Genomic DNA, 12,055 nt, shown 5'->3' on the forward strand with positions numbered 1-12,055 from the left:
AAGAAAATAGACCTTGCAACAGCAACGGAAGCGTGCCGCTAGTTGTGATCTCACCACGCGTACTGCGCGCACTGCCTGGTAAATTAATGACTACGTGAGAACGGTGAGTGGATTTCTTTGCCGCACATGCTTCATAGTGCTGGTACGATTGCATCTCCCTCCTGCATTTCCCCTCTAATGTTTTTTTCTTCATATTTATGCCCTGATTTGATTAACGATCTCTGTACTGTACTCTGTACTGCAGCTAATATGTTTACTTTTCGGGACAACTTCTCCGCAATGTAGGAATGGTATTAACGCGATTTTTCAACGCCTTCAAGGGGGTTTAGACGTGTCTTTGTTTATTTTTAATGAAGGCCGCGCCGTGTAAATTTGTAATTGCAACACGGGCTTTTGTCTGATTAGAATGAGCCTGCGACTTTATCTAGCATCAAGTTCGAGAACCACGACTGCTCCCAAAAGGCGCGGCTGTGTACGAAGCGAAACTCGTCGTGGGGTAATGGGGAGTTTGAGAATAGGGGCACCAAGCGTTGGGATCCCCCAAGAAGTCAGAGGAACCCAAAGCAACAAGCTTGCGCGCGGCGAGTTTTCGAAGAGGGTCTTCTCCAACAGCCGGTTTCGGATGCGCGGAGTTCGGTGTTGGAAACTTTAGGCTTAGCGTCGCGGCATATATTTCATCACCGCTATGCTTACAGTCGCGAATGAAAGTCCCTAACACAACTTTTCACCGGACTGTCACCCCCTTTCTCGTATGTGAAAGTTTGTACCTGGGGTGACTGCCATTTAAGCCATCGATGATCAAGATACTTGCCACGGCCTCCGCCGATTTTTGCGCGCAGGTATCGCCACCCTTTGGCCGCTCGCCAACATCGTGCGTGAACGGGCCGGCGGTGCCGGGACCTACGCCCGCTGCTTGTCAGCTGATATTTGAGCATCGCTTTGAAAATCACAGCTTATGACAATACCTCGCACAATTCTACACCACACTAACATCCAGTTTAGCGAATGTGGAACTCCTTATCCCTTGGATCATGCTCTGGCAGAGCTTATGCAGCAGGATGCGGCTGCTGCGGCTCGAGTCGTAAGACTGGTAAAGCCGGCAACTCCTCCTCGACGTTCATGGAGAGCGAGACTCGCAGGTGTCTGTTCTGGCTTTTCCGAGTATTCTTTGCGGCCAGCGTCACGCCGCTTTAGCAGGGTGGATTTTGCTGACGTGTAGTCAACATGATTTGCGGCCTTGAATTCCAAAATCGCCTTCTGATCACGGCGGACGGAGCAGTGAAGAAATGTGGATTCGTGCGTTTTGCTGCAATTAGGGCATTTTAGCTTGTCAGCGGAACAGGATGCACTATCGTGACTGTCACCGCACTTTGAACACCAAAGCGAAAATTTGCATACTTCTGCCTCGTGTTCAAACTCAAACTCGTGGTCAAACCAGAATATCTTCGGATATTGCTGCGATAAAGGCCCAACAAAAAAAAAATGTATTTCCGACTGGAACTCGCGTTTTGCTGAAATGGAAAAACGAACTGCCAGTATTGATGGCCTTCAGAAAACAGTAGCTTTGCTTGAAGCTAAAATTACTGATCTTGAGGACAGGAGCAGGCGCTCCAACTTGGTAGTTTTTGGCATACCCGCTGAGTCTGAAGAAACCGAGGATATGCTGAAAGAAACAGTGCTCACTAAGGTTTTCGCAAACAAGCTAGAGGTCCAATGCAAATCAGTGGGTAGGATTCATAGGATTGGCAAGCCCGGTAGTGACCGGCCAGTTATCGTATATTTCCAAGATTATAACGCAAAGCAGCAAATCATCTCGAATGCCCATAAGCTAAAAGGGACAGACATATCGGTTCAAAACGATTACTCAAAGGAAACGCTCCGCAAACGGAAGCTGCTTTGGGATAGCGCGAAAGATGGAAAGAAACGCGGCAAAAAAGTTACCTTAGTGCACGACAAACTTATCGTCGATCGAGACAAGTTTGTATGGGATGATTAAAAAAACTCAAGAACCAAAATTGGCAGTTCCCAGCCTAGTAAACAAAAACTATGACCCGAACGCCCTAACCCTAAGCAGCTTCGGCTTTTAAACATTAACGCACGCAGCATCTTAAATAAATCCGTTCAATTGGAGTCTATTCTTCTTGGTAATAGCGCGCATATTGTCGTGATAACAGAGACTTGGCTGAATGACGAAATCACAGATGACGTTGTTTTTCCCCCCTCTTATCGTGTGTATCGTCGTGATAGAAACCGTAGGGGGGGCGGTGTTGCCGTCCTCGTGAAACGTGCTCTTGATGCGACACTTTTGCATCAGATCGACGATCACGAAAGCCTTACCTTAAAGGTATCCTACTGTGGGCGTTCGTTCCTTATTTTTGCTGTTTATCGTGCTCCTGATTCCCCTCCCCGGTTTCTGCATGTCTTACACGAGCACATGGTATCATTTAAGCATGATAGCATATTTCTGGTGGGCGATTTTAATTTGCCTGGCGTTAACTGGGACTCTCCTTTCCCTACTCTCGTACAATTCCCGCATGCTTCATACCTTCTCGATATTATGATGTGTCATAATTTGCGTCAAGTAGTAAACAATCCAACACGCGTCGACGTGACCTGTGCTTCTGTACTTGACCTTATTTTTGTCAGTAATTCAATTGAAAAAATTGCTGTCTCCGTTGAAAATGGTCTTTCTGATCACTGTATTGTGTCATTTTCATGCCCTGTTGAAACTGTGTATACCGCTGGTCGAACTAAATGTATCCGCATCAAAGATTGTTCTCGTGCTCAGGATGAATCTGTATTAGATTTTTTAGAACTACACCTGAGCAACTTTCACGGTTCTGATGTCCTTCAAATGTGGGAGACATTCAAAAACTTGTGCTTGCATTGTATTGATAATTTTGGTCCGGACAAGGTGAAAAAGACGTGTAAACAAACCCTTTGGGTCTCTCGTGATATTATACATTTGAAAAGGAAATTAAAACGCCTGAAGCGAGGAGCGTCGTCTCGTGACATTATTCAAACCACCCAAGTAGCCCTCAATCAAGCCATGGCAACTGCTAAACGTAAATAGTTTGAACACAAGTTGCCCAACTTTATTAAATCTGCCCCACAAAAATTTTGGAATTTCTTGTCCAACAAAAGAAAACCCATCGAAAAATTGCGTCATGGCGACGCGCTCCTCGTTGAGAAGGCGGACATCGCTGACCATTTCAACACCTATTTTCATAGTGTCGTTTCCTTAGTTACTGAACCAATGCCTGAACTTGTTCCTCTTTGCAGAGCTAATACTGATATCGTGTCCATGTCGGGTGTAATTTCAATGTTGCGTAACTTAAAAACGAAGACATCAACCGGCCCCGATGGGATACCGAACGCGTTTCTTTCTCGATACGCTGAAATGTTATCACATTTTCTTGTAGCAGTTTTCAATGCTTCATTAACTTCTGGTGTATTATCTTCTGACTGGAAAGTTGGACGCATTGCACCTGTGTTTAAAAAGGGCGACTTCATGATTCCCGGTAATTATCGTCCCATTTCCATTACGTCATCTTGTTGCAAAATTTTGGAGCACATTATAGCTAACTACATTACTAAAGTTCTTAACGACAACGGTTTATTATCTCCCTTCCAGCATGGCTTCCGAAAAGGTTTTTCTACTGTCACCCAACTAACCTCTATTGTTCACAGTTTTGTAAGCGTCCTTGACAAGTCCGGCCAGGTAGACGTAATTTTCTTAGATTTCCGCAAAGATTTTGACCGTGTTTCCCACACACATCTTATGCGCAAACTGCAGTCAATCGGACTTCCTGCGTTCATAACAAACTGGATTTCTTCCTATCTATCCAACCGCATGCAAAATGTCAGTGTCGAAAATGGTTGTTCCAAATCTTTACCTGTGACATCCGGTGTGCCGCGAGGCAGCGTACTAGGTTCCTTATTGTTTTTAATATATATCAATGATATTGTTAATATAATCACTCACCCAGTTCAAATCAGATTGTTTGCGGACGATTGCATTCTGTTTAACGAAATAACTTGCCCCGAGGACCAAATCAAACTTAATTCAAACAATTCAAACCTGGTGCACAAAGTGGAATATGCAGTTAAATGCAGAAAAATCCGTTTTTATGAAAATTACCAAAAAGAAACATAGTTTGTCATTTTCGTACGAGCTTCCAGGGCAACCGCTTTTCGAGGTGATTGATTATAAGTATCTTGGTGTTACGATTACAAACAAATTAAGCTGGAACGAACACGTTTTTAACATCTGTACTTCTTCATTTCGCAAACTTTGCCTTCTTCGACATAAACTTAAATTGGCTCCGCCAAGTATTAAACTACTCGCATACACCTCGATGGTAAGACCAAAACTTCAATACGCATGCTCAGTCTGGGACCCGCACAAGCAAAAAAACATTCGGGCTCTTGAAATGATACAGCGCAAGGCTGTTCGATTTATCTACTCGAAGTATCGTATGACTTACTCTCCCACTAATCTGATGAAAGAATACATGGCATCCAAACACTCCAAGCACGTCGTAAAATAGAGAGACTAAAGTTTCTTCACCACCTCAAGACCAACAAACTTGGAATTTACCTTGACCAGTATATTCAACCATTGACAGCTCGACGTACACGGCATAGACACACGCATCACTAACCCCCTACAGTACCAGGACAAACGTGTTCAAATTTTCTTTCTTTCCGCGCACCATATCTGAGTGGAATGATCTGCCCATATCTGCTATCAGCTGCATAGATGAAATCGATCATTTGGAAAGTTGAAGTGATGTCTCTTTGTGTGTGTGTTTTTCTTTTTCCTCTGTTGCTATATTTTTACCCTATGTTGTCAGTGTGTTACACTGCAGTGATTCTGCCCCTCCTGCTTGGACCCCTTGTGGGGTCTGCAATATGTCATAAATAAATAAATAAATAGAAGCGCGGGCATTTTTTGCATTGCCAATATGTTTCCGCGTAGTCATACACACGGTATTGCGTGTAACCAATGACGACGTACTCAGGTATAGTTCCTGGGGAGAACACGATTTTGACGCTCTCTGGAGGTTTTCCCAGTCTTCGAGCGGACTTGATTAGTACTCTGAGGTGCAACGCGTTGAGCATATCAGGATCCGAGAGGTCCGTGACGGCTCCCCTGATGACACCCACGCCGCTGTTGCTGGGCCCTGGCTCGTATGCCTTCACACAAATTCCATAAATAGAAGATATTTTCAAGAGACGCTTGGTGTCGGCATTGCATGTACCAATCGCGAGAAGGTTGTGGCTATAGTGTGGACGCAGTTGCAGCACGCCATTTGGAGCCAGAGATTCCAATCCGTCTTTGACAGCAAGGGGATTGTACCGCGCAATGATTTTGGAGGCTTCGACTGGCTTAATGACTATGACGACGCCATGTCTCAAGGGGTTCGTCATTGTCCTCAGGTCAAGTGGCCTGTATGAACGTTTAGAGGCACGGCGGCGCCACGGGGGTTTCACGGGCTGAAATGGCTCCGTTTTCTCAGCTAACGGAGTGGAGTCATTAACGTAGATGACAGTTTCGGAGGCAGAGTCGCTGAGTTCTGATATGTCATCCATGTCATCCGGCAGAGGTTGATTAGAGGGATTAATAGCAGGACTCACTTGTCCAGGGGGAAGCGACGACCCGAAGCACACAAGGTGGGTGCAGCAGGGGCTTGTTGAAGCTGAAGAGGGTGCAGTTGAAAGGCGTAGTTGAAGAGGGTGCGAACAGCGAAGCGGCAGAGGATTCCGAATCCATGCCTGAGCCTGGTGGTCCATCAGGTGGTTGACCCGTGGGCGACGTGGACAGCGGCAAACACAAAGTCTAGCCCGTCGCAGGGAGCATATCCGACACTTGAAATACTACGTAATTTGATTGCAGGCTCAACAAATTCCCAGAAATGCAAAAATAACAGAGAGAGATGATCGAAGTCAGCTCAGCGGTAACTCTTCGTCTTCGTTAATGTACCCATTCTAGAGAGAAAGCGCACCGCTGAGGGAATCTAGATGGATTCTTACGAAGAGTGGATATGTCCAATAAAACGCCCACAAGAAACTTTGACATCTCTATGGATTGTTGTTTCGTGAAGCATCCATGCGGGGCCAATAGTAGCCCTTCCTTAACCTTGACCGTCCCACGTGTGGCCTACCGCCGTTCAGTTCAGTTCATTCATCTCGTGTTTACAGAAGTATTTGATACAGTGTTGGAACCCATAGCCGATTGGCTAATAGCGGGTCCAATGCAAAATACGCTATATTTGCAGCGACAGCAGCAAATACATGCAGAAAAATAGAAGGTGAGTGAATATCATCGCTTATAATAACACAATACATAACATAACATATGATGTGACAAACCATTTCACGATATAGCATAACACAGTCATAATATTCATTACATTGTAACAAAAAAAAACGCTATGGTAATGGTCTATACAAATTTGCAAATAGTGTTTTAAAGCCACACAAAAGTTCCGTTTATGGTTCACGTTATTAGGCATGCAATTCCACATATGGGTGGCTATAAACTGAATCAATTTTTGGCCGTAGGTATCACGGGAAACCGGCAAATTAAATAGAGTATAAGTCACAGCTCTGCTGTTTTATCTAGTGCTAACGAATGTACTCAATGGCAACGGATCTCTGTTATGTAGTAGGGTGTGAATTTTATTTCATTTATTTCATTTATTGAAGCCTTAAATGCCCGGAGGCATTACATAAGGCGGAGGCAAACATTTTTTGGGAAGTTCTTAATCACAAAAAGAAGGAAGGAAGAAAAAGGGAAAAAATGGTGTACCAGAACAACAAAGGAACAACGCTCAGAAAGAAGCACGTGGTACAACAATCGAAATCGCAGTTATTAAAAAAAAGGCTAACAAGCAATACACATGAATAAACATTGCTACTAACAGTGTTCAAGTAGCAAAAAACCTTTAAGGTAAATGATTTGTTGGGTTTTTGTGGAAGGGCTTCCGGCCGGTGGTCGAAACAATAATGTCGGGGAGATTGTTCCACAGCATTATTCCATTACGAAAAAAAGAATCTTTCATCGCCGATGTGCGACAGTGAATGTGCGCGATTGGACGGCTGTGGTTTAGGCGCGGGGAGATTCTAGGCGGTGGCTGAAGGCGAGGGTGTCTTGCGATTGGATGATAGTAGGAAGAGTGAAGCATGCAGAGACGCGAGATGATACGACGTGATTCGAGGCTAGGAAGGTCGAGTGTTCGTTTTAGTTCACTGATGCTGGTCATACACAAGTAGTTTGACATGATAAAGCGTGCAGCATGGTTCTGGATTCGCGTAATTTTTTTGCTTGTGCACCAAGGTGACAAATAATATTCTTGTGAACTGGGAAAGAGGTCTGGTCGGTTCCGTACAATTTGAAAAGTTGATAATTCTTAGAGTGCGCTTCTGCAGCAGAGTAACCGGTTCCAAATATGTCGTGTACGTACTGCCCCAGGACCCTAGGCAATAACTGAAGTGGTCATGAACGAAAGCGAAGTATAATATTCGTCGTATGCCCAGATCAAAAGATTCGCCGTTGCATCGGTACCATACTCTCAGTGGACCGACGCGATACCACCACGTAAATATTTCCAGTTGTGTTAGCGCTTACTGAAAACGTGGTAAACGACGGGTATTAATCGGACAACGTGGGGCTGTTGCGTATCTGTGCTGGGCTAGCGAGGCACGCTGCGATGAATTTGTAAGGTGGCACCGCGTCAGGCGAGAGGCATTTTATGTCGGCGGCGTCCGGGTGCTTTATTTCTACGCATATCGGCGTTCTGTTTACAGCCTTACTCGTACAGAGTGAGTGCGTTTCCTCAAGATGTAGCGACGCTCACACATGTCTGCGGGACATCTCCAATGCGACTGGTCATGTGCAGATAGACGCCAGCCTATAGCCAAACTAAAAAGCACGGAAAATGAACCTCGGGGTATTTTGCCGGAGTGTTAATTTTATTACGGCGAGATTCGGAGATATCTACGTTACGTGAAATTCAGAGAATTGTCTAGTAATGCGCAGCAGCCTTACGTTACATACGTTTCGCCAGATTTCGTAATGAGTACTTGCATACGTTGGATTGTTTATTGTCTTGATTGATTCATTTACTTTATTCAAAGAAGAGGCTCGTATCCCACGGGGTTATATGGAGGGAATAGCTGGATGGCACATCCTGGTGCCTTCAGTCAGGGATGAAATCCCAAGATCTTCGCCTGCAGTTCTTGCCTCAAGATGCTCTAAAGAGACCGCTTGTCTGCGCGTAGCAGGGAATTTTACCGAGCCGACTGTGGACTAATCCACGATGGTCATTTCTCGAGTAAGGATGCTGCATGCCCTGATGTCGCGCCAACGTAATTGTCAATGTGGCACTACTCGTGCCCTGCAGAAGGGGCACGCTGGCGCCTGTGTAGACGACGCGACTCCATTGAAGCATTTACGTGTCGTGTCTGGCGTGTAGGCCGCGTTTGCTAAAGTGCTATTAATAAAGATCTCGTTTGCCTTTTGTCGTCAGGCAGGAACCCCGAGGACGAAGAGAGAGAGAGAGAGAGAGAGAGAGAGAGATAAACTATATTGCGATACGTGGTTACGAGGAGGAGGTGACCGGTAGTTGCAGTTTGCCGGTGACCAAGGCCGCCCGTTCCGTCAGACTTTTCTGCATCTGCGGGTCGGAGCTACCCAGCGCCGCCTCCCATTGGTCGGTGGTACGGATGAGTGCGAAGGGATCTTTGTTACATGCCCACATGGTATGAATGATGGCGTCTTTCAAGCCACATGCGGGGTAGTAGGCGGATTGATACAGGGTGGGGTGAATGAGGTGCAGTTTGGCGCGACAGGGCAAAGTGTTTGTTTAAATGACGCGCCATAAGCGTTCTTCAGAGTGAGAGAGGGTAGGACGTGCCGGCAGGAATATGCGGCGGGCGAGGCGGTAATGCTCAGTTATTTACCGATAGCTGTTCCTACGTTTGAACCGCGCCGTAGTTTATTCTTTGCCACAACCAGTTAGTCCCTCAGCCACACGGAGTGCTTCTTCACGAACCGCTCCCTTTCCCTGTCCACGATAATAAACATGGATAATCAGCGGTTCCGAACAAGCGCCAGCCAGGGGCATCAACACTCGCACCCGGTCGTTACTGTGTTTACATTAACGCAAACTATGTGAGACATGGTTCATAGGAACGAATTATGTGCGTAAATATTTCGCGACAGACTGCTGGACGCGCCTCCAACAACTGCGGTAATCGAAAATCGCCTGCTGTGCTAACCTAACCCAGCCAGAGCAGATGCTTTGGCCGGTCAACGATTTAAAAACAACCGCCACCGTGCCGGTGGCGGTTGTTTTTAGTTGAGTTTTTACTTTACTTTTTACTTGAGTTTTGCAAAGGTAGGAGCTGTGCCAAGATGTTCAAAAATGTTTTTTCAGGGCACACTTCTAAAAGTTTGTCACAAAGATCTGGGGGATCATTTCATGACAAGATCATTTCTTCTATGTAAGCGACCAAAGTTTCATTTACGAGGACAGAGTTTTTGAGGCTTCCCTTGAAGGCCTTTGGCACGGCTCCGTTGCGTCTTTCAAGGTAGTCAATCATGACACATAACTCGGGATCCAGGGGAAACGCGTCAATCACTCGAGGCAGCCATAAGGGGGTGCGCGTGCCGGCACTCGCTCTTTCTTGTAACCCATTGATGAGAGGTGTGCCTCTCGTAATGAGAGGCACGCCTCACCGCGGCATCGGCATTCCGCGCATGGCGGCTATATATAAATGAATTCAGTGCGGGGAATGTGCGGTGGTGGTGTTGCGGTTATTTGCGTTTGTATTGTTTCGGCTGTGCTACGTTTCTGATGTGGGGTTGTATTGTTATATCGCTGAAAGAGGCATGTGTGAATGTATGTACGCCTCCGAAAAGTGGTAGAGTTTATCCTTTGAATAACCCTAATTTCATTTTTTATTTATTTATTTTACGATTACTGTTAGCCTTTCGGCTGTTACATGGGTGGGATATACTAAGAATATCAAACATCAATACATGCAAATTATACAGTGATATAAACAGCAACACATCAACCTGGAGATGTTACATGGCATACATTAGAAACACCGACGTTGAGGCTAAAGGAAAACCAGTGCAGCCGTAGTAAGCATATAAACAAATTACAATAAATCAAAATAGTAGACCATGCTTACAGAAAAAAATCTTTGAGCCCTTCCTCAAATTTTTCCTGTGAATCACAATGAACCAGTGGTAATTGCCAAGCATTCCACTGACGAATCGTTTTTGGAAAAAACGAATCCGCATATACATTGACACAAGCTGTTGCGGCACTTCGTATGTGCAATCGTTTATATCTCAGGTTGCTTCCGCGGCGTGGCGTTAAGTATTTTGTTGTTTTATGTTTAATCTATTTTTTGACAATAGTAATAAGAAGTTCATCCTTGCCAATTACCGACGTTCGGCTAAAGTGGGCAGTTGAAGAGAGCGTAACATTTCTGTTACTGACTCGGTCGATGAGTACTTTGAAAGAATAGACCTGGCAGCTCACCTTTGTACTCTTTCTAGCATAATAATGAGTCCGATTTCTGAGGGATACCATACAATGCTGGCATATTCTAATGTTGGCCGAATGCTACATACGTTTCGCCAGATTTCGTAATGAGTAGTTACATACGTTCAATTTTTTATTGTCTTGATTGATTCATTTACTTTATTCAACGAAGAGGCTCGTATCCCAGGGGGTTATATGGAGGGGATAGGTGGATGGCATATGAAGGGAATAGCTGGATAGCTGAAGATATGCTGCTAGCTTACTAGCTTAACGGGAGTCGAAGCAAGTCCTCATTTTCTTCGCGGGTACCATAGTTTCCTCTCCGCAACCGTACAAATGTTTGCAAAATGGGCCCTCCAATTTAGATTACTGGATATTGCTACACCTAAATATTTTATTCCATTTACGGTAGACAGGCGGGTAGAGCATGGAGTATAATTGGAATGGAAGACACGCTTACTTTTGTTTGTGACGCGCAAATCAACTGTTTTAGTTTAATTTATTCCCATTTTAGATTCGGTGTACCAATTAATGGCAGCATCAAGAGTATCATTAAGCGTTTATTGATAAGCTTCACTGTGTATTTCTTTATTGATTGGGCAGTCGTCTGCGAAAACTCGCACTGTAACACTTCTATCTATGCCGCATGAAATGTCGTTTATGTAAGTTAAGAATAATATCGGTCCTAAAACAGAACGTTGCGGTACCCCTGAGGTAACATTTATTGACTCAGATTTGAACCCGTTTACTTCTACGTATTATGTTCTGCCTGTCAGGTACGCACCTATCCACTGTATTATGTTATAATTTATGCCTAGGTGTGCTAACGTATTAACTCTTTGTAAGGAACCTTGCCAAAGGCTTTGGAAAAGTCGTGGCTTATTGCGTCAATCTGAACACTACTATTTATGGCACTCGTGAAGTCGTCAACTGTTTCTATTAATTCGGTTACAGTGGATAAATTTTGCCGGAAACCATGCTGATTAGGAAAAAAATGTTTTTGTGCCCTCAAGATACGGATACATAGCTTTGGATATAATATGCTCTAATATAATATGCTACCACTTCACGATCTTTCAGACAAGAATAATGACGACTTTCAATTAGGCTCTGGTGTTGAAGTATTGGCAGCATGGTCTACAAATTGTCGCCTTTTCCCCCTGTATCACATTTTGAATGTTCTGTCAAAACGCTTCGGTTAGCAACAGCGATTGAGTATAAAGTATCGGGTGAGTTGCCCGACGACGAAGACTCCACAAGGCGTTTTCGACTTTCTTGCAATGATATGTCTCCATAGAGGTACATTGTCGGTGGAGCGGGTGTTCGTGGTGGTGTGGGAGCCGGGATTCGTGTTGCGAGTATGCTCTCCGTGGCTAAATCGTGTGCTTGGTGGTTCCCGTATGTGCCGGCCTTATGCCACATGTCCAGGCAAGTCTCACTTGTAGACCTAGCCCTTTCACGACCTTGAGTGAGCCGATTATCTTGTTGGT

This window comes from Haemaphysalis longicornis, unplaced genomic scaffold (genome assembly GCF_048455015.1).
Source record: "Haemaphysalis longicornis isolate Haplotype H1 unplaced genomic scaffold, Haemaphysalis longicornis Haplotype H1 scaffold_2, whole genome shotgun sequence".
Lineage (NCBI taxonomy): Eukaryota > Metazoa > Arthropoda > Arachnida > Ixodida > Ixodidae > Haemaphysalis > Haemaphysalis longicornis.